The sequence below is a fragment of the Vidua macroura genome, chromosome 1 (genome assembly GCF_024509145.1).
Source record: "Vidua macroura isolate BioBank_ID:100142 chromosome 1, ASM2450914v1, whole genome shotgun sequence".
NCBI lineage: Eukaryota > Metazoa > Chordata > Aves > Passeriformes > Viduidae > Vidua > Vidua macroura.
In genome coordinates, this window is record NC_071571.1 from 93777801 (window position 1) to 93804228 (window position 26428).

General features: G+C 47.5%; 1 long non-coding RNA gene across 2 annotated transcripts; it reads left to right on the plus strand.

Annotated features, from left to right (window-relative positions):
• Positions 1 to 14109: 14109 nt before the first annotated feature.
• Positions 14110 to 23913, plus strand: LOC128818977 (uncharacterized). 2 transcript variants are annotated; one of them, XR_008440612.1, is made up of 4 exons: positions 14110 to 14415; positions 15295 to 16762; positions 18140 to 18263; positions 23617 to 23913. It is a non-coding gene; the product is annotated as an uncharacterized LOC128818977 (long non-coding RNA). The 2 variants fall into 2 exon arrangements; XR_008440611.1 differs by having other exon boundaries at positions 14110 to 16762.
• Positions 23914 to 26428: the final 2515 nt, after the last annotated feature.

Genomic DNA, 26428 nt, shown 5'->3' on the forward strand with positions numbered 1-26428 from the left:
CGGCGGAGCAGAGGGGAGCCCCCCGCCTCCCCCCGGCGCGGCGCCTCAGGGGGACGTGGGGGCACCGTCCCCCGCACTCGCACGCCAATCCCCCGCCTCGCCCCGCGGGTGGGAAGCGGGAGCCGGCCGGGGAGCGCATTCCTGCCGGCTCCCGCTCCCTCATCACACAAAAGGCAAGAGAGCACCGGGCTGGGACAACGGAGCCGCCGGTTTGTTCTCCGGGAGAGGAGTCTGGGAAAGGCCAGAGGATAACTCCGGGCGGGGTGACTACAACAAGCGGGACAGCATCCCCGAGCGTCCACTTCCCCGTGAGAACTTTCTTTTTTTGGGATGCAGAGACCGGGGAAAAGCAGGCTGGGAGTGTTTATGCAAGGCACCGGCCAGACTGGAGGGGTGTCCTGCCGACCCGGCTAACCCTGTGCGGTGTCTCCGGGCCCATCATCGCCGGTGTGGAGGAGGGAGCGCAGCCCAGCCGCCTCCCCCCGACCCTCTGGGCGCTGCCAGCCGCGCTCCGCGGCAGCGCGGGGGATGCTCGGCCGCGCCGGCCCCTGACCACGGAAGCCGGTCCCCGGCGACTCTTTCTCCCGCTCCTCGTCTTTCTTTTGCCTTCCCCGCGCCCCTCGCCTTTGAACCCCCGCCAGCTCCTGGGGTGTTAAGTGCCTGTCAGCTCATCCCTTTCTCTCCCGAGGGTTTTGTTCCCTTACGAGCTCTTAGGAGGCGGTTTCCCGCTCGGCGCGGAGCGCCCTAGGGCTCCTCTCTGCCCCCCCCTCGAGCCGCCGGTTACCTAGAGACACTCGCTGCGCTTTTAACCACGCAGCACCCCTCCGGGCTGCCGCCGCCCGAGCCAGGAGCGCAGGGCCGTAAGGGCTGTAAATTAGGAGGAAATAACTACCCTTGTCAAAGCTCTTTTCTTCCTCCGTGCACTTTACATTCAGCCCCGAGTGACACCCCTCCCCACCCTGTAATACGAGGAGGAAACCGTGAAACACTCCATTGTGATTGTGACTTCTTCAGGCGAGTTTCGAAACCTTCATTTACCCGGGAGGGACTGCGGAGGGGGAAGCTCCATTCAATTAAAAAGTTTCGTGCTGGATTTCCACCGCCGGTTAGCTGGCGATTTTTTTTTGCGGGGGGGTGGGAGGGATCGCCCCGAGCCGCACGGTCACTCTAGCAAATATCCACAAGATCGCGTGAGATTCACCTCTGAAGAAACCGTCTGGTCTGGTTTAGTCCATTGTTTTTTACCGGGGCTTGACTCCAGCATAGAACGGTCTCCACGGAGGAGAGAAAAATAGGGCGAAGAATGTAATCGAGTGAAGCGGCTTGGATAAAAGTTAGCGATTCATTCCCAAAAACTTTTTTTTTTTCCTGGAGAAAAAAAATCCTATCCCAACACACCAATCCCCCTACATAAAACAGTGTTTTACGCCCTTTCCCTGGGAAATATCCTCGCATGGATTCCATCGTATCCAAAAATTGCAAGTTAAGTAACAGCGTTCTTAACTAGCCGCTCTAAGGTGAGCGGCATCTCCGCCCGGGACAGGCTATCGCGATAATGCTGCCCCGACAACTGTCCCTCTACATAATATCACAACCCAACGCCCGCGCTTTCTCGCCTCTTTCCAAGACTGAAACTTCTTTCGCAGCTATTAAGGCGAGAAGGCAAAGGCGAGAGGCGCCGCGGGGGAAGGGAGCGGGGCAGCGGCGGCGCAGCCCAGCCTCCCCGCACGGTACCGCCCGTGCCGGGGCACCGCGGCCCCTCGTTACCACTTCTGACCTCCGAAGGGAAAAGTGCACATTTCCGAGGAGCAGATGCCGGGCAGACGTGCCGTGCAAACATCCCGTCTCATTTCAATACAATATGTCACATTCCAGCAATTACCTCTTGGGCGAGCTCTTTGGGCTGCCGAGGGGGGCTGCTCTCTCCCAAAGTGAGATGAGCTCAACCTGCCTCGCCGTCCCTATTAGACAGCTGAACTTGTGCAAACAGAGCCACCTATTTCCCAAGCGCGGCTAAAGGAGGGAGACAAATCGCTGCCATTCATCACCGGCGCTGTAAACTCCCCGCCGCCGCCGGCAGCATCATTTCCATGACAACAACTAGCAGAAATACCTTAGTACCACCGGCTCCGGCTCCCGCTCCGCTCAACCACAGCCCTCCCAATTTGCGAGGAGCAGCAGTGCCCCGCGCACGGCAGGAGTTGCCGAGACGGCAGGGACGCTCGGAAGACGAGCGGCAATGGAACATCCACGGGGAGGATGGGGGAGGAGGGGGGGAAGGTGAGGGAAAAGTTTCAGCGAGAGCCCGGCACGGCAGCGCGTCGGCTGAGCCGCATCGCTCGCCGCCGGCATCTCCCCAGCATCTCTACCCCGGCGGCGTAACTTTCACGGAGTGGGGATGCCGCGCTGTCCCTCTCCCTCAGCCGCTCCCGTTCACTCGCATACGTACTCGGTTGCTGTGGAGGTTCCGTCTTTACATCTAGTTTGTAGGTGCCCGCTTCCTTAAAGGCGTGTGTAGGCGCTGTCCAGCGGCAGGACCCGAGACACAAAATCCCTCAGACTCCGGGTAGCGGCAGGTCCAGAGGGTGAGTTATCCCGAGGCATGGAAAAGGATTGAAAAAGCTTGAGGAGCCAGGAGCCCGTCCCCGGGCGAAGGGAGGGAGTGAGCAGGCGGGCGGGCGAGGGATGCCGAGCGGCGGCCGCCGCCGCGATGTGCCTTTGTGTGTGTGCGGCGGGAGCCGGGCCGGGACCTGTGCCCGCGTCCCGGTGCGAGTGCCCCGGGGTGCGCGTGTGCCTGCGCCGGAGAGAGGGGACGGAGGCGCCTCTCTGCGCTGCTCTCCCGCTCCCTCTCTCTGAACGTCATTTATGTGAGAGGAGCCCTAGCGGCCTCTCCATAGAGCGGCTGGAATGCGAAACGTCAATAGTGACGCCATGGGAGCCTGACGCTACTGACCCCCCCCCCCCCCCCGCCCCAGTGTGTGCGCCGCGCTCCCGCCGCACCGCGCCGCGCCGAGCTGTGCACAGCCGTACACAGCCGAGAGGTGCGGAGCGGTGCGGAGCTCCGGCAGAGCCGTGCTGAGCCGCCGGCAGCGGGACGGCACGGCCGGCCGGCCGCCTCGGGCCTCCTGCCCGCCACGACCTGGCGAGTCGTTCCCAAATCTGATAATAATAATAATATTAATAATAATAATAATAATTATTAAGATAGTGATAATAACAAAATTATTATATCTTTACTGGAGTGGCTCAAATGAAAAGAGTTTTGCTTAGTTACTTAGTGGAACTTTTAGGATTAATTAATAAAGGTTTCTTTCACTTTTTTCATTTTTTAAAATGTTTTTTCTTTTTGCCTTTTATTTTTTTCCGAATTATTTTCTCTTCTCCAACTTTTTTTTTCCTTTTTTTCACTCTCTTTTTCTTTTCTTTCGAAACTTTCCAGTGCGCAGGAGCAAGGAGCAGGTTGCGGGAGGTGCCGCTCACAGAACGGGCACAAGTGCGAGCGGCCCTGAGAAGCGTCCGCGCTGTCGCCTGCTTGTGACTGTGTCCGTGTGTCTTTCGGTGTCCGTGTGTCTGCCTGGGACACCGGGCTGCCGGCGGACGGCTCCCCCGCTGTCTCCGCTGGCAGCAGCCGCCCGCCGCCGTGCCCGGTGCCGTGTTTACATCCACCGCCGGCGGCCGGGATCTTCGCGACTGTCACCGCAGCCGTGACGGCCGGTGCTGCGCTTGTGCTTCGCACAGAAGCGCTCCGCCAAGCGAGTTCTCCCGACGGACGGGAGCCGGAGCGGACGAGGCGCCTGCCGCCCCGAGGAGGAGGGACCGGCGGCAGCGGCGGCACTTTCGCTTTGCCTCTCGCTTCACCATCAGCTGCCGGCACCGCCGCGGAGCGTGCTCACTCCCGGGGAGACAAAGCCGGGGCTGGCGCAGGGCTCGGCGGAAGCCGCGGACCGGCGGCGCGACGGCCACGTCCGAACCCGGGATCCCCATCCCGAGGCGGTGCGCGCCGTTTTCCCCCCGGGCGCCGGGGCGTCCCTCGCTCCCTCCCTCCCTCGTTCCCTCCCTCCCTCCGGGGCCGCGGCGCTGCCAGACCCCGCTCCCCCCCCCGGGGGAACCCGCCGGGCTCCCCGCGCGGCCGCGCTTCCCCTCCGGACGCCGCCGGCCCCCGGCGGGGGCCAGCCCGCGCCCCCACGTCACCGCCCTCGTGCCGCCGCCGCGGCCAATCCACGCACAGGACGCGGCGGGCCCCGTTCGGAGGGGCGGGGCGCGGCGGGGCTGACGCACGGCGGCCGCGTCATTGACGCAAGCGGCGTTGCTAAATTTAGCCCCGCCGGGCCCCGCGCGAGGCGCTCGGGATCGCGCGCGAGGGAGGGGGCGGGGCCGGGGCCGGAGCCCATTGAGCAGCGGCGGCGGCGGCGGGCGGGAGCGCGGGGCTATTTTTGGGACACCCCCCCTCCCGGCCCCCCCGGTTGTGATCCGGCCAAACCAAATATAGATGCGGGCGGGTATTTATAGCGCCGGCGAGTCCCATTGTCGTGGGGCCACGCCCCCGCCCGGCTTCCTCTGCGCAGGGGGTGGAGTGCGGGGCAGCGCACGGGGACCCCGGCGCGCACACCCATCCTCCCGGTAGCCCCCACGGTGGCGCGGGGGGGGGAAGCCGCAGCCGCACGCTGGCGGGGGGTGCCAGACCCTGCTTCCTCGTAAAAAAAAAAGTCTCTTGGTGGCTGTGGCTGGAGTTCCCCTCCGCGTGGCCGGCTCGGTGCGATTCCCTCGGTGCAGGGCGCTGCCTTCCCTCCCTATCGCATCGCGTGCCATCCCTGCACGGTCCCCCGGCGAACCACTGCTGACATTCCCGAGCGACGGCCGAGCGCCCGCGGCGCGGGGGGGTGGTGGTGCGGAGGCGGCGGAGGGGATGTAGGCAGGATCACCCCCCCGCCCCGCCGGCGAGGGACACGCGTAGCAGCGCGGGGTGTTTCCGCGGCGGGGATGCCCCGCTCGGTCGGCCGCGGCGGGGATACCCCCTGCCTGACGCAACGGAGCGGAGCAGGGGCGGCGGCGGGCACGGCGCATAGCGCCGCGGTGACCTCATGGCAGAAGCGGCGCTGGTTGGGAGTCCTCCCCCCGCCCCCCCCCCCCCTCCAAACCAGCCCTCCCTCCCCTCCCGCCTGTTGAGTAAGCGCCGGGAGAAGCGAAAATGCCATGACGGGCCGGTGCGCTCATCCCCGGTGCTGACACGGCGCGACAAGGGAGATTCCCTTTGATGCCGCTGCCGGCGTGGGCGGCTGAGGGCAAGGGAGGAGAGACAGAGAGAGGGTGGCACTTTCCGCCCACCCCTCACCCCGGGCACTGGGCCCGATAAAAATACTCAGTTTTCCATGCTGTCATTTCTCCTTTGCATCTCGGCCTCTCTGCTGGGAAAGGGACTCTGGGGAGCGACGCCGCCCTCCTCCGGGCCCCTCGCCCCGCTCCGGGCGGGCTACCCCCGAGAGGGGTATAAAGTTCTAGAGTCATGCCGAAACTTGCAGCTCCGCACTGAAAGTGTGTGCAAGAACAAAACGTCGGTGCCAGGTGGACTGTCCTAGAAACCGTATTGCTCCCCCCGCCTTTCCTCCCCCGGGTACTCCGTGCAACTTCGCAGCTTCCTCGAGCTGTTCCTGTCTCCCACGACGTGAAAATATCGTCATGCAAGAAGGCTAAAAAAAAACCCCAACCAACAAAACCCACTCCAAACCCAAAACCGGCGGCAAGAGTGTTTTGAAAGCCTTTAAAATAATCTTTGAGGTGCTATTTAAAGAACAGGAAATGGGATGTTTGGAGAAAACGATTAGAAAGTGGCATTGAGTGCTCTATGTACTTCGGGCAGATGCGGGTGTTGTACAGGGAGCCGGGCACTTGCTCACCGACCGACCCAAGGCAGTGGTTCCCTTTAGGGAGAGCACGGTCTGCTGTCCTGCAGTTATTTATGACATGAGAGGTCACTCACATTACTCTGTGTGCTTCCCGTGAGGCGAAAAGGAAGTTCTTATGCAAGGAACTCCCAATCCATTAAGCATAAACACCGAGGTGGGGGTGGGGGGAGAGATAAGGGGACAGGAACAACAGTAGGCAAATTGTCTAACTGGTGTGTACACAGCTTGATTTGCTGGAGGCGGCCGTGCAGGAGAGAGGGCCAGAAGGATGTCATTCCCAGGGCTTATTGGATAACTCGGAATAATAAAACCAGGCACTGCAACAACGGGAGGAAACCTGCAGCAGTATGAAGGAGACCTTGGGTGAAATAAAGTTCAAGGAAATGGGGAAGGTTGTTGAGGGGCGTTTGCTGGGTGCTGCCAGAAATGGGGAGACTGAAGGTTACACTGAGAGCAGACAGTGTGGAGAGGCTGAGGGGTTCACTTCCAGTACCCACGCATGTTTGCATTTATGGCCAAATAATTTGATGACAACTTGTTATCAGACTTTGCTTGGCTTCCCCAAGACCAGAGCCAGTCTTTAGGCTGCAGATTTCTGGGGCCAAGGCAATGAAATGTCACTGTTTTTAGGGTTAGGATACCCAAGTCGAACTTCTGAAATCCTAACTGGCTGCCATCTATCCAGAGGCACCTAAATCGGACAATGATGAGACAAGGGAGAATGGCCTTAAACTGAAGGAGGGCAGGTTCAGATAGATATTAGGAACATTCTTTACTGCGAGGATGCTGAGGCACTGGAATAGGTTGCCCAGAGGTGTTATGAATTCCACATCCCTGGAGGTGTTTAAGACTAGGCTGGATGGGGCTTTGAGCAACATGGTCTAATGGAAGGTTCCCTGCCTATGACAGGGGGGTTGGAACTAGATGATCTTTAGGATCCATTCCAACCCAGGGCATTCTATGATAGATGGTAGTGCCATAGAAATGGCATCTAGTCTAACCTCCTATGCAGAGAGTATCCCCTGGCATTTTTTTCAATAAAATTTCCTGTCTTCCTCCAGGATGTAGACAACAACTGTTCATCTGCCTAAATGCCATTCTAGGGAAACCCCAAAGAGGAGTTGGTTAATGCACCTAAATTACACAACAGTTCAGTAGTTCCAGCACTTGCACAGAAAACAGGACATTCAGATTCACTGAGTTTGTCTGGGGCAAGGAGGCAAGGGTGGGAATGGGGAAACTTAACCTACATTCCCCACCTCCCAGGAGATTGCTGTAATCTCTGCATCATTCTGGGTGGTATCTCAACCACTTGTTTGAAGTGGTGAAACCACTTTCAGGTTTGTGTACAAGCACTGTAGTCTAGTGCTTCAGGCTGTCTGCTAGGATGGAGGAGATCTGCCTATCCTATCCATTCCTGCTCCAAGGATGGCTTGTGTTATTTTACATTACACACCTATAGTATAAAAATACTGCCATGGCCTTAAGAGAACTTTCTTACCTGATTGAGCATGATTTCTATGTTAAAGTTCCTTTATCCCCTCCGTATCTTCGTAGACAACCAATAACCTGGTGATGCCATTCTTTCAGATAAAGGTCAGTGTGGATTTGAGTCTTCTTAAGAGCTGAATCACAGATCTTCTGTTTCTAGGGAGTGCTGTAATTGTCAGAGCTACAGAAGTTGTACCTATATCCTTCCAGCTGTGTCTTTGAAAAATCTCATAGATGACATAGGGTTCTACTAGCCTAAAACTTCCTGCTGTCCTAAGCTACATCTCCTTGCTCCGGAGGGGTGGGATTTGGGATACGGCCCTTATCATTGTATTGAACTTGGTCTTGTTTTGTACCCTTTCCTCACCCTGCAATCATGTGAAGGGTTAAATGATTAATTTGGATTTCTGAATTTGTGGGCATGGGGTACTAGAAAAAACACTGCAGTTTTTAATCTCGTCATCTAAAACGTTGGGTTTAGGTCTGAGTCAGAATCCTGCCCTTCAGAGGTATTCTGTCATTCAGAAAATAAATATAACCCCTTCTGGTGCTGATCAAGGTGACTAAAGTCTTGAAAACAGGGTGTGACCCTGGTTAAAATGACACTTAGCAGAGTTTGATAGCCTAGAACAGCAGCTCTGCCTCAGCTGCCTTATAACATTAGGCCAGCATATTTCTAGATGAGAGGTAGCATGCTACAAAAGGTTATCTGGACACCCATTTTATCACTGCTGTGTTTCCAAACTGAAAAAGGAACTCATTCTGCCTCTTTTGCTTGAAAGAAGCCTTTGTCATAGAGAGGTCATGATGAGGAAGAGGGGAAGGCTTATCTTAGTCTTTGGTGGTGTATTTGGCAGGCTGTGCCCTGCTAAAACCGAGTCCTAGTCTTCAGTAAATGAAGTCCCAATATAATCCAGCCTGCTGTCATACTTTTACAGTCAAACATTTATCTTTTCTTTTCACAACTAGTTAAAGACATGGTTGCATGGTTTATGCTCAGATTTTCCAAATGACTATAATTGGATCATGGCCATGCATTGGAAATTTTTGCCCCAAAGGAAGAAATTTTGAGAAAGATTCAAATGATTCAAACCCAGTCTTTTATGAATGTTAGAAATATGCACAGTATGCTTTGTTCACAATAGCTCTGTTTTCCCAGACAGAAGCTCCACCAACTGGTGGAATTGCCCTGGAATTCTGCAATACCACAGATGGGGAGGCTTGAATATTCCTGGACTGACTCAGCCTGTTCACTTTGCCTGGCTTGTAAGACAATAGACGATTCTTCCTTGGTTGTGGAGATCCAAAATTAAAAGAAAAGGAGGTCACATACTAACAAATGGAACGACTGCCTTTTAGACAAGCCCACAGACTGAACTGTGATCATATTAAGCAGAGGGGCTGTTGAGAGTATAACTCCTACTGCCAACGTAAGAGCTGATTAGGAATGGGAGAAGCCAGGACCAGACAAGGTTCAGACATGCAAGCACAGCAGATTATTAAATAAGGAGATGAAGGAGCATTCAAAGGGATCGTAAATTAAGTGCATTAATTATGTAATAATGAAGCAGCTTTAAGCTGGACTTATAATGGATACAAAAGAACTACATTTTGCATTGGCCTTGATACTTTCAAAAGGACAATCTTACTTGATTGTGCTCACTTGAAGAAAAATGAGAGTGGGGAAGAAAAGAAAAAGGCTCAAGCTCATCTTATCCTAGGCAAAGATCTCACAGATTGTAATGTTTATTACAAAGAGATGGATTTTAATAAAAGATCAAGGCCATGGGAATGGTTTAAAACCCCCCAAATGTAATATTTTCCCCTCTATCTCATAATTAATAAAATTATAGCAATTATAATTATTATTTTTTAAGTTATTTTTCTGGGTTCCTTTTGGGCGGCTCATTTCTACATTTAATTCTTGACTGGATTGTCAATCTTTATTCCTAAGAAGGAGTCTATTTACTTACCACATGAAGTACTAAACAAATCAACTGTATTGTTGTAAAAAAAATAGTTTATACCAGATAATCATTTAGGCTTGTTCAGCAGGCACTGCCTTTTTGGCAGACTTTCTACTTGTGTTGATAAAGGATAGCTCCTCAAAAGGAACAACTTGTAACTTACTTACTTTTTCTAAGATCTTTTAAATTTCATCTGCTTTCTACTGCACTAACTTTCTGGTTACCCTCTTTGTTTTGCTCCTAATGATTTCCAAACCAATGGATCTTCCTATGTTATTGAGCATTGCATTTCATTTACTCTCTTCTTCTTGGACCACATTTTCTCTGTTTTCTACTATTTCCCTATCTGTTTCTTTGTCTTCTCACTACTGTGCTGTCTGAACTGCCCATTCCCAAGACCCAAGGGGTAGCATTTCTTCAGCTGTAGTAAGATGAGGGGTTTGAGGAGAGAAGTGAGAGACCACAGCTGCCAGGGCAACTGCCTGTCCAAGTTTGCTTTTTGCTTCATCTCTATCCTGGCTTGTGCATTTGCACAATTTCACTTACCTTTACCTGCTCCTGTTTCCCCATCTGTTAAATTACAACAGAGTGTTTAGGAAATAAAGGCACAGAAATGAGAACTAATTACTATTATTGTTTATTTCTTACTAATGCACAAGGCCTCAAACACCTCAATGGCAGTAATTCCTTCTTTTTTTTTTTTTTTTCCTCTTATATAAAGAAATGAATAATTTACCTGAGAGAAACTGGACTATTTCTTTCAAGCTTATCATATCTTAAAGATCAGAAGTGGGCACTAGTATCACGTCACAGGTTAAGAGAGTTTAAGCATCAGCTTTCTTCAATCATGTCTAAACCTTCTGGCATCTCTGAATCAGCTGAAATACGCTGCTAGAATGAGCTGATGAAATCAGTTCCATTTCCACCCCCCTGCACTATATACGAAAGACCAAATCATGGTGTATGCACCCAAACTTACAGCTCAACCTCCAGAAGGAGGGTGATGAGCTCAGAGTCCAGTCTTTGGGGTTGTGAAAATCATGAAATCCAAACTTGAATGAAACTGGCAAGTTGGGGCTGCTGCAGCTCAGAGTGGGCTGGCAATGCCATGCCTGGAGCTGTGTTACGCGTGCCTCTCTGTGCAGCCCTCTGGAGACAGTGGGAATGAGGAGTGCCAAAACAAACTTAGGAACAAAAGGAGCAAAGTGCACTGAGTGCAGGTGTGCTGTGTAGATGTTGTGGTTTAACCTGGCGGGTAGCTAAGCACCACACAGCCAGTCGCTTTACAAGCCCCCCACAGCAGGATGGAGGAGAGAATTAGGAAAAAAAAAACCCTAAAATTAATGGATTGGCATAAAGACAGTTTCATACAACAGAAATGGAAAGTCTTATTCCTACTACTACTGCCACCACTAGTTAGAATATACAAAATAAGCAGTGCACAGTGCAACTGCTCAGCACCTGCTGACCAATGCCCAGCCTGTTCCCAAGCTTTCCTGCAGCTTTACGTGCTCAGCATGATGCCATATGGTAAGGAACGTCCCTTGGGTCAGTTGGGATCAGCTGTCCTGGCTGTGTCCCCTCAAAACTTCTGCATGCCCAGTCCACTCACTGGTGGGTTGATGTGAGAAACTGAAAAGTCCTTAACTTAGTGTAAGCTCTGCTCAGCAACAAGCAAAACATCAGTGTGTGTTACCAAAAACTATGGAAAACTTACAGGCGGAGTGCTGTATGAGATGATGGTGTGGTTCAAATAGCAAAAAATTTGAAATATCGTAACAAGAAGTGAAAGTCAAACACATGTAATATAGTTTTAGAGAACAATCATCACTACTTCTGGGACACTTAGAGCAGAGATCCAGTTACAGAAAGCCTATGTGTCTCAATGACAGAGATGAGGGGGAGAATGGCAGCGAAGAGATTCCATACCTTGTCTTCTGCTTGCTTAAGAAATCCTCTGAGTGTTTGAGCTTCACAAAGGCAAATGGGAAACAGCAAGTGGAACTGAAAAATCAGTGTAGGTGCTCACTCAGCACAGATGTGCCATCCCTGAGCAGTGTTCAAAGCTGGGTTGGATGGGGCCCTGATCAACCTGGTCTACTAGAAGGTGTCCCTGATCATGGCAGGGGCTTGAAACTAGATAATCTTTAAGGTCCTTCCAACCCAAACCATTCTATGATTCTATGTGTTTCTCTAGTAAAAGGTCCTGTGCATTTTCCAAAGCAAGAAGACCAGCAAATGTCTTTGCAAAGACTTGTCCGGCATAGTTTGGGCCAATCTCAATACTCTGCCTTACACGAAGAGAGCAGAATGTTGCACAGCAAGAGAATTAATGAAGATGATTATTCTCCTATTCTGTACTAGGATATGTTTTGTATTTTTATATTGTGGATGATGAGGCAAAAGCTTTGTCATGTTGCAGTAAAAATTGGCAATAGAAACTAATTAGAAGTTCTGGGCAATTTAAAAAGCAAATTTCATTCCCATTTTCTCTTCCCTTCACCAAAGCTTTCATGTGCTGAGTGCAAGAATAACTGTGGTGTTTTCACCCTACCAAAATTCCCCACTGATCATTCTGCGCAGTTGTGGTTCCATGCAAGGGGAAAAAAAGCTTCCTGCCATCTGTTCTAAATTAGATATCTTTTCCTATTATATTTCCCTGTTTTATTGTTTTTGTTGCTGATGAAGTAGTAAGTTAAATTTTCAGTATTTCTACCCTTCAGAGTTTAGGCAATTCCCTTTATTTTCTATGGTGCTGCTCTTATATTAAGCCATAGTATCATGCTTTCAACAGAGAGGTAACATCACTAAGCTTTACAATTTTATCATTCATTATACTTTTTCCTAGCATGGTATTTAAATAATGACAAGAACATGAAACCCCCTTTCTAACACTGGAGGCCTTTGGATTTCCTTTTTTCCATCTCCTATAGCATCATCAACCTAGTAACCAGATTGCCTCACCAACAAACTCCTTGGCTATTTACTACTTTTCCACCTAGGCATTAATGGATCTTCTTCTGTCTGGATCTCTTGATGCCCGAGAAAGTCCTTCTTGGTCGAAGGTTGGACTGGATGATCCCGGAGGTCGTTTCCAACCCTGATTACTCTGCCGTTCATAAACAGGCTTTTATTTAAAATGGTACCATTTCACGATTCCTTTCTTTCTAGCTGTCCAGTTGGCTCTTTGGTCGCTTTGCTGTATTACAAACATTTCTGGTGGGCTCCACGTTACCTGCAGGATTTGTGTCACACCGGCACACTCCACTAAACTCCCTTAATCCCCCATTTCTGCTCACGCGCTGCTTTCGGGTTTGTTTTTAAACCTTCACCGGCGGAGCCGCTGCCCCTTCCCCACCTCCCCGAAGAGTTTGCTGCCATTTGCCGTGCCGTGGGGTGGAACCCAGCCAGGATTACGCTAAGCGGTTGTTCCCGGGCAAAGCAGCCGCAGGACGCCAGCTGGGACTATTTGCTTTAACCTCCTTTCCCCACCGTTCGCCGGGGGCCGCCTCGGACGCGGGGGTGGGGGGACCTTCCATTTCCCCGTTTCCTCGGGGCTCTCCCTCTCGCCCGCCCTGTCCCCCCGCGGCGCGCGGGCAGGTGACAGCGGTGGCACGCGCGCCCGGTCCCGTGACGCGCGCGCCCGGCTGAGCGCCGCGTGACGGCGGCGGCGGCGCCAGCAGGTGTCCCCGCGCCGCTTCCCGGGACAGCCGGGGCGCCCCCGCGCTGGAAGGGACCGCTGGAGATCATCTAGTCCAAAGGCCCCGCCAGGGCAGGGTCACCTAGAGGAGGTTACACGGGAACGCGTCCAGGTGGGTTTGGAATGTCTCCAGAGAAGGAGACTCCACGACCTCCCCGGACAGCCTGCTCAGTGCTCTGCCACCCCCAGCGCAAAGAAGTTGTTCCTCACGTTGATGTGAAACTCCCTGTGATTTAGTTTGTGGCCACTGCTTCTTGTCCTGCTGATGGGCACCGCTGAAAAAAAGTCTGGCCCCACGCTCGTGTCACCCGCCCTGGAGATATTTACGTGCATTAACGAGAGCCCCTCTTCAGTCTTCTCCAGACTAAACAGCTCCAGCTCCCGCAGGCCCTCCTCGTAAGAGAAACGCCAGATCCCTCTCGGGCCTGTTCTTGGCGCGGGGAAAAACTCCGAAAAGCCTCTTTGCAACTTTCGGGAGCTGGGAAGGGGACGGGACTGTCACCGAGAGCAGCTCCGGCTCCGGGGAACGGCGCGTCCCCAGCACGGGATCTGCTCGGGTCCCTTCCCACGGGGGGCTCGCTGACCCCGCGGGGGAGCCCCGCTCCCGCCACGCCGGGACACGGCGGTGGGAGGAAGGCGTTTGGAAGCTGCCGTGGGGCTGCTCGTCCCACGCAGGCGGCGGGAGTAGCGGCGGCTCCGGAGCGGCACCGCCAGATCCGGGCGGGCGCAGCTCCGCTTCCCGGAAACCCGAGCACCGCCACTTTTACACTTTTTTATTTTCCATGGGGGGGGGGGGGGGGGGTTTCCCCATGGGTGGGGGGGAGAGCGAGGAGGGGGAATCCCCCCGCCAGCTCGCGACCGCCGCCTCCCCGCCCCCGCCACGCGCGGTTCCCCCCGCTCCTAGCCCTGTCACCTGACGGCGCCCACGCCCGCCCTCCCCCCACCAGCGCGTGCGGACGGCGAACAAACGGCCCTTTCCTTTCTTTCCTTTTTTTATTTATTTTTTTTAATTTTTTTCCCCTTTCCCCTCTCCGCCTTCTCCCGACTATAAATAGCTCCTGCGCGCCGTGCGTGTGTCACGTTCCCATTGCGTGCGCCTTACGCTGACGCACGGGGGCGGTGCGCTCCGTGACGCCAGCGCGTATCCGGGCCAAGCTATAAATAACCTTCCGGCGGCCGGTGCCAGTGGCGGGCGGGCGGGCGCTGCCGCTGCTGCTCCCGGTGCCGCTTCCCGCGGGAGCCAGCGGCCCCGGCGGCCCAGCTCCCCTGAGGGGCTGTGGGCTGCGTGCGGGCAGGCCCAGCCCGGGCAGGCAGCTCGCTCCTCTGTGAGGGCCGTACTGCGCTCGGGCAGCAGGTACTGTCTGTCTCTGCCTCCGCCTTTCCGCCGGCGGCGTGACGGGCCCTGAGCGGTGGCAGTTCTCAGCCTGTTCGGAGTTCTGCATCATGAAATGTTAAAGGGCTTGGAGAGGACCTTAAAGGTCAACCAGCTCCAACCCCCCCTGCCATGGGCAGGCGCATCTCCCACCAGACCGGGCCACTCAATGCCACATCCAGCCTGGCCTGCGGCATCCATGTCTGCCCTGGGCAGCGTGTTTCAGTTTCTCACAACCTCGCAGTAAAGAATTTGTTTCATATGTTTAACTCATAGTTCCCCTTTTTTCAGTTTGAACCCATTACTCCTTGTCCTATCACTACAGCTCCTGATAAAAATTCCTCTGGTTTCCATGTAGGCCCACTACACTTACTGGAAAGTTGCAATGAGATCTCCACGCAATGTTCTTCTCACCTCCAGGCTGAACAGCCTCAATATTCTTAGCATGTCTTTGCAGACATACAAATCATTATGTGCCCAAGTGTTGGATGTCAGTTAGTAATTCAGGAGTCACTCTGCAGGCGGCCTGAGTCCATGTGCAGCCGAGATGGGAGTACATAGCAGAAGCTCTAACTTCAGTGCTGCTGTTCTCTCTCTAGTCTGAGACCCCAGGCAGGGTTACAGTAATCTGTGTGTATTTCGGCTGGTTATTACAAACATAGGCAATGTATTCCCAGCTATACAGTGGGTGTCTCCTCAATAGACTTAGCTGCAGCCATCTTCCAAGAAAATAGAAATATTCTATTTTTTGGATCCCTTTAGGTCCCGGAGAGAAGTGAATGTTCTTATAGCCTAGGCAAGTTCTTTAGCTGGTGGTCTGCTGTGTAGAAGTGGCTGTGATGGCTGGTCTTTTTGTGTCAGCAGGCACTGGGCCCCCTGGGGCTAGGAGTGTATGTAGCAAGATAACTCATTTTGCAAGCAGCTGTGCTGGCTGAAGATGCAACTCTCCCCCAGCGATTTGCTGCCGTTCCTCTGCCAGAGTTACCGCCCCCACAGCTCTTGAGTTGATGTTGGATAAGTAAGCAGCTGGATGAACTGTACTAATACTGCCTGAGGCGCCCTAAGGAGGATTCCTGCAATCCCTCTTGCTGACAGAGGTTTGGACTTGGCTGTCTGTGGCTGTCTGTGATGGCAGCGCTGCATGGCAATAACACCTATTGCAGTGATACTCAAAAGGAGATGCCTGCCTGTCACTTTAGGCATGGGACAGCTTTCCCGTGAGTACATGGGGTACCTGGGGTTCAGAGTGGGTACACAAATCCTCAGGTCAGCCTGGTTGGTAACACCTCCGGGTCTGTTCACAGCAGGGCTTTACGCCAGGTAACCTCTTTGGGTGAGAGTGTAGGCATGGACAGCGTGTTTGGCTTTCCTGTCTGGCCGTCTCACTTGCATCCTAAGTGTATAGGGTTAGGTTCAAAGATAGGCCTGTCTGAAGAATCTAATGGAAAACAGTTCTGTAAAAAGAAATTCAATTCTATGCTTAGATTATTGCTAAATGGTGTTAAAATAAATCATTACATGGTTTTGATTGTAAGGTTTCTGAGTATAGGAACATCACAGTTGTCTCTCATACCCCTTACTGTTAGCACCAAGGTGTGCGTTTCTTCCAGAGTGACATTGCAAAGCAGTAACAAAATTTAAATAGCAGATTTACTTAAAAGAACTCTTCTAGTGCTTGGGGTTTCAGGAAATCCAACCATTTTAATGGCTTTCTAGTGTGTGGTTTGTTGGCCTTCTTTGTGCTTCATTTTGTAGGTTAACATCTAAAACTTGATTGGTTTGCTTTAATTAAAAGTACTTGATGCTACATTTTTCTTGTCTTGTGCTTTTATATCAGTGGAGTTCAGCAAACAACTTCTCTCACTTGCAGAATTAGCCACTTTGGTGATTTAGGGCTTCCACCAAGTTTTGTGCATTTGGGGAGTTTTGTATGTGTTTTCTGGCCCTGGTAGAGTAGACAAATTCATTTCTGTCTGCAGATAAAGTAAAAATTTTACAACTAGTAGTGTGTTGAATAGTGATACTTGTAATTTCTAATTGCTAGTCAGCTTTCTAGGGCATATTTGACAGTAATTTCTTGGACAAGTGTGAACATTTTTAAATCTCGCAGTGTTTTGGATGTATGTCCTTCTCTGAGGTACCTGGTCTGTTGGAACATTATGCAGAGACTACGTCAGCCTTCTACCATCATCTTTGATGCTAATACCAGCTTCAGTTCTCAAGCAAATGGTTTACTTCAGTAATTGCATTCATGGAGAGAAACTCAGTGGTTCTGCAGTTACTTTCTCTGTAAGGAGGAGAATTTTCCTACACTGAGATGGCTGCACAGGTGAGCTGAAACTAGGAACAGCTCAGTTATCTGTGGCAGATTTCTTTTGGCATATTCCAGCATTGCAACAGGAGAGATTACCTGTGACATCATCAGTGGAATAGATGGTGTCATTGCCATTACCTAGTCATCCTCAAGTTATGAATTCCAAGCCACTGACAGCTGTTTAGAGGCAAGGGAAAAAGATGAAATGATCTACTTATGAACAAGCTCTCAGCCAACCTTTCTGAACATGGTGGAGTCGAGTCACAGCACTGTCTTTGCAGGAAATGTTGGTTTAGGGTCTATTTACTGTAAAATTTCAAAGAGAACTTTGCTGAGAGCTGTCGTACAATGTACCACTGGTGGGAGAAATATGATCTTTAGATGTATTTGACTAAAAACACTCTTCCATTAAACTCAACTTGATCTTTTTGTTTGAGGTTCAAGTGTTTTACTGATGGGTGATGTAAGGGGTTTTGATAGCAAAAGCACTTAGGTGTGCAGTAAACTCACTTCCTGAGGAAAGTCTAGAGTTGAGACAGTTGAGAGTGGGTCAAGAAAAGCTAGCTTTAACATCATGTCACTTCTTGATGGTGGTACCCAAGGCCTTGAATTAAGGAGAAAGAAAAAAGTGGGAAGTCAGAGGTGATCTTGGTGGGGCTCAGCCCAAAACAAAAAAAACCAACAACTCTCTCAGTTCATGTGCACGGACAAGAATTCTACCAGTGTAGTGACTCATTTGAATAGAAATTTAACCAGGACAAAGATAGAGCTTAGGGAAAAGCAAAGAAAGATGAGTTTGACACAAAGTCATACTCTGTAGGGTAATAAAGCAAAAAGCTCGTCTCCTTTATAGCTATCTCCTCTGGCTGGGATGCTTCTTAATGCTCAGTGTTGAGAGTAAACAATCCCCTACGGTGATGCTGTCTGTGATCGGGCTAATGAGAAGTGTTTCTGTCATTGCAAATGGTAAACAGTAAAAATATATTTGCAACAACTGGTCAGATATTAAAATAAGAAAATCAGATATTAATGTTACAATATTGTACATTCTTTGAGTACTTCAAATGAAATTATTGGTTGGGTTTTTTGTTCTAGTTTGGTTTGGTCTTTTTGGTATTTGGTTTTTTTTTTTTTTTTTTGTTTTTGGTTTTTTTTTTTTTTGTTTTTTTTTTTTTTTTTTTTTAATATCTATTCTTTCTAAAGGTTTGATCTCTAACTTCAGGTAGACTGCAATACTTGTCAGTGAAGTCACTCCAGTCTGTTTTACAGAATTCAATGTGTCAGATACATTTTCTAAATACAAAAAAGAAATTCTATTCCTTCTGTGATGTATGTCTAGGAGCAGATTTGCAAAGTTTTATTTTGAGCAAATTCCTGTTGATTTTTTTCCAGAAATGTTTCATTTGTTGAAGTGAAGAAAATTAATTTAGAAGAACATGTTTGGATGGAATATAACAGCATGCATGATTGTATTAAAATCCAGTTTGTTATCTGAATTACAAGCAACTGTGGCTTGGTATGTTTCTTGAATATGATTGTAACAATACTGTATGCAAGGGTTCCATGTTCTAAAAAAGATTTAAGTGGCATTGTTTTCTTTCTTCCCTTGTTTTGCATTTAATGAGAAGCAAAAATGGGATAGAGTGGGAAGTCATAAGCAGAGAAGCACAAGATAATGTGGTTTGTTAATGTCAGCTTTCAGCTTATGTCTGTGGTCACACGTTAAAATGCCCTTCTCGGTTTCTATGCTTTCTGTTCTTCTTTTCACTCTAATCTGTCTTCTGCCTTGTACCTCTAAAGTTTCCAGTCTCTGTTTTGGGTCTCCTTGCTTCCACAGTAGGCCAGTTCTGGACTTTCCTGCTGCACATATCCCTAATTGACTGATTTTTTTCATTTATGTAGTAAAATTAAGAAGTGATTTCATGTTAACTTTCTAGGGTTTTAATAACTCTTATTTACCTTTTTTTTCCCCAAGCTGGTCTCCTTGTGGGAGAAGTGCTAATGAAACCTGCTAATGTCTAAAGCATGTGTGGCTTTTTCTTTTCTACATTCAACATTTTCCTAAACATTTTTTGACATTTGTCTTTCATTATGCACTCTTCTACTGACTTTGTTGTTCAGAACTGACTTCAGTCATGAATCGAAACTAGTAAGGAGTTCTGCTCTGGGATCTGGCATGTGGGGGAGACATCATACATACTTATGTATGATGGGATCTGCACATGGCCTTTTCTATGAGGGAGTAGCTCTTCCCCACTTATTTGGTCTGCATCTAGCTTACTCTTCCATGGCAAAGCCAAGACTTTTGTGCTGGGAGGAAGACTCAAGCCTGAGATGTGATATTCTTAAGGCTTTTAGAGCCAAAGAGCAGCAAGTAGTCACAGAAGACTGGTGACTGCTTTCCATCTCCCATTCCTCCAAGATGATTTAGAGAAGGACTAATCCCCTCTATGTGAGGAGAGGCAGTGTGGTCTTTCTTTGTGTGAAGGGCATTGGTTACTATCATGCTGGCCCTTTTAAATCTGTGTGTCAAAGTGATTTGATATAGTATGTATTCTAAGTAATTTATTTACAGAAATATGCTTGGGTTGGTTTATTGCTTGCTTGGAATCAATTTGATGCTTAAAAAGTGCATGATGCTCTTAATTAACTGCTTCCACTTAGCTGTGGAAGGAGTTCTACAAAAATAATGGAAGGTAACCAGTGCAGTCATCTGCAGGTTGTTCTAATTTCATTTGAATTACCTCAGTCAATGGTGAGGGAAAAGCTAGAAAATGGGTGATTGAGGATATAAGTGATTGGTCTTGGCTGTGATCATTTGGACATTGGGCTGATTATTGGTGGACATGGTTGGGTAGGGGAAGGGTGGATGTACAAGAGAAATTGTTTGGAAATCATTGATAGAACTTGGTAGGAGTGATCAAACAGGAATAATAGAAGGAAATAAGTCTTGGTAATACTGGGCAAGATCTTATAAAGGTTGTAAGGATTGGAATAAGTGCATTGGGAGACCCTAAAGAAAAATATGGGAAATGTCGCACTGAAGTTCTGCAACTCCAATAAAGATTTTGGTTGATTTAGAGCTTGTTTTTTGCAAAATTTTATAATGTAGACAAAACCTGATAGTTAACCACTACTTCGGAATGATGCCTGAATTGCCCTCGTAAAATCAGTTTGTGCATCCTGGTATAATAATTGTATAGGTGACAAGATTTGAGCTTCGACATACACTGTCACGTGAACAGAAAATGTTTTCTTTTTGAAAACTCTCCTATTTGTTTTTTAAAACTGAAGAAAGGAGTTAAATGCTAAGCTAAAGTAAGTTCTTGGCTGAACAGCGTGTGGGATTCAGTAGATTAATGGATGCATAATTGTACTCATAGGAGGAATGGGTGTGTATGTCTTTACAAATGACTTGGGAACAAGGACTGAAAGAATGGGTGTGGGGCTAGATGTTGTAGGGGAGATATGTAGTAATAGGGTTGGGGGGGTTTGTAGTAATAGGATTGGGAAGGCTGTACCTTCCCAGTACCTCAGCCAATGGGGAGAGGAGGAGGGCAACAGGCAACAGGAGTTTAAGATAAAAGGAGGCTGTGTCCTCCAACAACTCAAGAGACCCCACAGGGGTATGGCCTAGTGGACTTGCCCATTATTTGAATAAAGTTGGTTTCTGCAGGGCTTCTCTGTCTCCTTTGTGGACACAGGCCTTTGGCAGCGTGATTTTCCACACAGTATGGATTATTTATATTTAAGCAGTTTCCTGCATTCAGATTGTGCCTCTCGCTTGTATAAGTACTGAACCACTCCCTCCCCCCATAATTTCACTATTACTTTAGAAGCTACAAATCCTTGTGCTCGGGTTGGCCACCGACTTTTAGTAGCCAGTCATATGGTATAGATTTGCAAAGCTGACGCAAAATGGAGCCGTTCATCTCCTCCCTATTACAGGCTGCTGAAAGCATATTGCCCTGAAGTTCTGCTCATTGCACTGCAACCCCGCTGAGCACCAAGACAAGTTCAAGGTTTTAGTTTTGGTATTACACTTTACAATGCTTGGTGGCAGCAGCCCAGGCTGCCCGAGGGAGCACCTTCTGCAGTCACGGCCGCTTATGACAGCTGCATTCCTCTGGAACAATGGCATTGTTGGTGAAATGGGGAATGAATGGGAGAGACAAATTGCTTCTGCAGCTAGCCCACAACTGAGGGATTGATTCCTGGAACACATCAGAGCAACTATAAACCTCCCTGTCCTCGGAATTAAGCGAAAATTCACTTGCTTCAACCTCGACTTTCCACAATGACCAGGGGAAAAAAAATCCCTAGGGCATAGACAAGGATGATTTCTGTTTCTTTTTTAAAAGCCCAAATAACAATGTATATGAAAGTATAGGGTAAGAATAGGGTAAATTTTGTCTGCTCTCCTGTGCAGTTTTGTTAGTCTGCCTCATAACTCCTGCCCTCACAACTTTCACTTAGCTGGCCAGCAGTAAAAGTGTTACTTAGGCTTGGTTTTTTTGGGTGAGGAAAAATCCCAATCAAAGAGGAGACAATAGAAAGTCAAGCAGAAAGACAACTCAGAAGAATGTTTCTAAAAATTTTGGCTTTTTTTTTTCTGCTTCCCTCTTTCCTCTGCACATCTATTCTTAATACACTTAAAATTTACAGATATGTTATATTGTTGAAACACAAGAGTCTAATTTATTAACTGTTTGCAGGAGTGTTGCAGCTGCTCTTGGGACAAAAACCTCACTGATCTGTTGCAGCTTGCATTTAAATTGTAGATCAAATATCAACAAGAAAATACTTGCTACAATTTATTCCATAAAAGCATTGGACAATGTTGATAGCCCATTTGACTGTTGTTCTCCTTTTGCTCGAAAGCTCAGTTTTGAGCCTGAGCCTAAAGGAACTCTGAATCAGTTCAGAAATAGCTAAAAAATGGCTTACTCTTCAAAAACAGAAGTCCACCAGATAATGGGTGTCATTAGAGGGTGACTAGAGCTCAAGTGTCTGCGTTGCCAAAGGAAGCTGGTGGGTGTCACATTCAGAACAAGAGGAGGTGGTTCTTTGCACAGTGTGTGGCTAAGCTCTGACATTCTACACCCGATGACATGACAAACACTACAAGTTTCTCTGGGTCCAGGGAGACAGCAGTGCAGAAAACCAAGCCAGAACTATAAACACAGCATAAAAAGTCAGGAGTGGTAGGTGTTCCAGGGTTGTGTTCTGATGCTATTGCCTAAGCATCTTTGGTTGTAGCCAGTATTGCACAGAATGCTTAGGGGATCACTGACCTGGCACAATGCAATCGTCTGTATTTTTATGTTTAAAAGAAGTCTTTTCAACTTCTTTTAAGAGGAGGCCGAGGGGAATGACGAAGCTTACAGAGACATCAAACCTAAAGCTGGCTGTTAAGCAGCTTTAGTGCAGAAAATCTTGCAGTTCTTGTACAGCTGAGTGAGAGAATGGCAGAGGAAAATCAGAACAGATACATTTAAAATAGTGCATGTGCACTAATGATATGTACTCAGTGATGTGCTCTATTTTGTCTGTTAACACTCAGGAATTATCCTGGACTCACTGTGAATAGTTATGTGAAAATGTTAGCTCGATACTCAATAGGGGTCAAAAAGGCAAGCAGAACCATTTTAGGAAAAGGTAGAAAAAGCAAAATTAAAAAAAAAAGTAGAAAAAAAGAGAAAATTCCATCAAATTGGTATATGAATCAGTGGAGATCTTCAACACTGCATGCATTTTCAGCCACCTTATCAAAAGGGAGGTAGAATAGAATTTAAAAAAAAATCCAACCTCAGCAAAGAAACAAGAATCATTGGAATAGTTTTCATATAAGGACAGAGACATTTTTCCCCTTAAATAATAGATTTCAGGGGAGAGGAGTTGATGGCTCTTTACAGAGAGATAAATAGTGGACAGAGGACATATATAAAATAATTTCTTTCTCTCTAATAAACCACAAATTAAATTTAAGTCTTCAGGATGAAAGCTTAAAATGAGTAAGAGGAGGTACTTCTAAAGGAAAAAAAAAAAAAACAAAAACACAAACAAATGTGGTGTTGTCACTTCTGGTTCAGAAAGACCTTGAACTGGCTCTGGCCAGGAATGGTACTGTGCTTTCCTCAAAGTAGCCAGTGTTGGCCACTGTCAGGGGTGGCAGAGTTGGTGAAATTGCAGCCTGTTGTGGGGAACTCAGCCCTGACATCAGGAGAAGGTGCTGTGATGCTCCCCAGTGTGACCTGTAGTGGAGGAAGCATCTTGTGCACAGGATGTGGTGTGTGCCTGCAACAGTTGAGAAAAGGAATGCTTTGTTTCTGAATATAAGGAAATGAAAATGAATCAAATTCAATGTAAAATCATACAGAAGACCATGGCCTGGTTTGTTACCTGCCACATCTTGGTTTGATGGGTGATTATATCAAAATGTTTATAAGCTTTCTGTCATCTGTGGAAGATGATCAGTGGGATGGTCCAAAGCCGCATTACTCTCAGGTGCATCTTATTGTCAGTGTACCCATTTTCATCCCTAAGCCTTTAAAATGCAAGACAGGAATGAAAAAGGTTTTTTTGCTGATCTTCTGGGTATGTTAACTTCATGGACTCAGGAGGGACCTAGCAACAAAGACAGTCTTGTGGATACATGTCTGTATAGTTTGTCAGATGCATTTGCTGGACCACCAGGCTAATAATAAAAAGAGAAAATGAAACTTATAAAGTTACTGTTTATTTACTGCAGGATTTAATCACTCACACTGGAAGTAACTTTACTCTTACCAATGTCTTCTTTTTCTTCTTTTTTTTTAAGAACACTGTTATGAAGCAAGTGAGATAATGCTGAAATATGTGTTTTCTAGTGCCTACCTGCTCAGCACCTCTTAGAAAATACCAAGAAGCTGGCCCCATGGAAAGTGTCTCCTGAATCAGAACGAAGGCAATAAGAGAGAGTCTGGAGTTAAAACTTCTGCCTACAACCAAGTTCTGAGAATTGGTGTCGTGACTCCCATCTTCAAAAAAAGCACAATAATTAGATAACAAGGAAATTAGTCCATATACAAGCAACAAAGATGCTCCATGCAAGTACTTTTCACAGTTAATAGACAATGCTAAGTGGTTTTTAACTCTTAAAATAATAATAAAAAATATCTGGTATATGTGTACTGGTTTGAGTAATTTCTTTCTTCGAGTTACTGGACTGAATTTATTTTTTCTTTAAACATAATGTCACACTTACCTCCTGTAGGTGGGTCTTTGCTGAGGCCTTTACATGTCCATTTTTGTCAGACAACTGACTTTTGATTTTTCAGTTGGAAGACTCAGAAAAATGTGCAGTGGTAGAAGGAAGAGCAAATTTAAACCTGTGAGCGTTCTCTTGGTGATTTTGTGGTACTTGAATCCACCAATGCTTTGAGGGTCTCTGAAATTTGAAACAACTTACTTAGATTCTTAATGCTTATAAGATAAATAAATGAAACTTCCAAACCCCTTCTGTGCACGGATACTAACAATTTATCCCAGGTACATTGCTGACTTTGCCAGTAGTGTGCTTGGCACATTTATTTATGTATTAACTAAAGCTTTCCTTTCAAGTAACTTGCTGGCATATATGTGACTGGTGATGAAAGATGGTCTGGCCATGTGTGGGTCTTCACCCCACAGACATACCTCTTCTCTTGTGTGATTGTCTCTGATGGGCAATATGTTTTGTCCTAAGACAAGATACCAGGAGGAACTCTCTGGATGCTCTCATGAGGAATATATTCACTTTTAGACAAGTGAGTAAAACTGCTAAGATGTGGTCACATGTGTAGATAAAATCATAAAGTAGCTCTATAGGTGCTTTGTGATTGTGTGTCCTGCAGAACCAAAGACTGCAAACCTGTAAATTTTTAGCTCAGCCTGCTTATATTGTAACTTTCTAGACCTGCTTATTATATTTTATATTTCATTGTCAGTGTTTAGATATTGTTTTAGCAATAAATCTAATCACAATCATTTATGCAATTCTGGTGCCTGACTGACTTAGTTCTCTTCTACTACTCTGTTACAATATATTAAATCAAATTTAATTATTCTGGACCAATAGAATCTGTTTAAGTTTTCCTTTCTGCAATACTAAGGAAGTTATGAGCTGGTTAGAAATCTGCTGTTCTGTTCAAATATTACTCCATTAATTCTTTATTGTTAAAACAAATTACCTATTCCTGTATGTTCCTTTCCCCTTCCCTTTTTCAGAATTTAGTCAGTTATTAGATGCCTTTACTGGTTTGGTCAGTAGATCAGACATACTGGTCTTTGGTTTCTTGGATCCTTCTTCAAGTCATTAAAAATCTTTCATGTTCAGTATCTGTCATTTTGAGGCTGAAACAGACTGAAGTTGTATGATAGACATAATAGTTTATGATTTGGGGAAAAGTACCTTTACGTTTTTGGTTTTGTCCTAACCTGTCTTTTGGCCTAGTGTTCAAACTCCACTGGCCTTATAGAGAACCTCATTCATCCCTGATAGCAGTGACTTCTGACAATGTAACTGCATTAAATTGTAATTAAAATAGTGTAAAACCCCCACAGCTTAAACCAACCAATAAATCCAAAAGGTAGGGAGGTCATGAGAAAAGACCCAGACTCCTTTTCCCAGAGTTCATTCTGGTAGTCAGCCTGTTGAAGAAGGAGAATGCTTATTAACCTCACAGAATTTTGAACTTCTCTGTAAAATGTTTTTTGTAGTAAAAGTTGTTTTTGGTCATCCATTTTATGCAATTCTTCCACTGTTTTTTTTTTTTTTTTTTTTGGTTTTTTTTTTTTTTTTTTTTTTTTTTAATCTGAATCACAAGGGACGATGAAGTTTCTGTGTCCTTTCTACAGGGGCAGAGGATCAAAGCTGTGATGTGCACTTGGATGTAGGCACTTAGCATCCATGTCTCTTAACACCTTCTCTCTCTTTGGTCTGCTTGTTCCATTGCTTTTTCCCTCCAGTCTCAGTGGGAGCCAAGACAACAGGAAGTGGAGGAGGAGTGTGTTCAGCAGAATTGTTTTCCCCTGATACTCTCCTAAACAGGATCTCTGGAAAAGAGGCCTTCTGCTTCAGGACTTCCATGCATTATTAGTGTGATGCTCTGACTCTGCATTTAGAGAGTACCCGTCTGGCTTTCTGGTTTCTGCAGGGAGCTTTTGTGTGGTAACAGCTTGCTCGGTGAAGTAGATTCACCATGTGTGAAACTAAACTGGGCCAAATTGAGAAATTTTGCCAGCTAGGTGGAGCTCCCCCACTAAGTTTCTTCCTGTCTTGGTTTGTACAACCTTAATCACTATTGCTGAATCTGAGAGTTCATTTAAAAGATGGCCAGTTTACACAGACTAAAATCAAAATGTGAGATAAGCTCTCTCTTTGCTGCAGGTGGAGGTGAGCACATAGTAATCCAGGGATGTATGGATCTGCATTGTTATTGGGCCTCTATCTCTCAGTGGTGTTTTCATTCAGTGCAGTCCTGGAAGTGCTGATGACACTTTTCTTTGTGGGTAACAGAATTTTTAAAATACTTTTCAATTACTAAAACATAGTCTGTAGTTTGCTGTAAGATAAACTTAACACTTAGCTGTACCAAACACCTGCTCATAGCAAAACTTATTCTTCCCCCTGCAATCAAAAAGGGATTCTGTAAGCTAGGC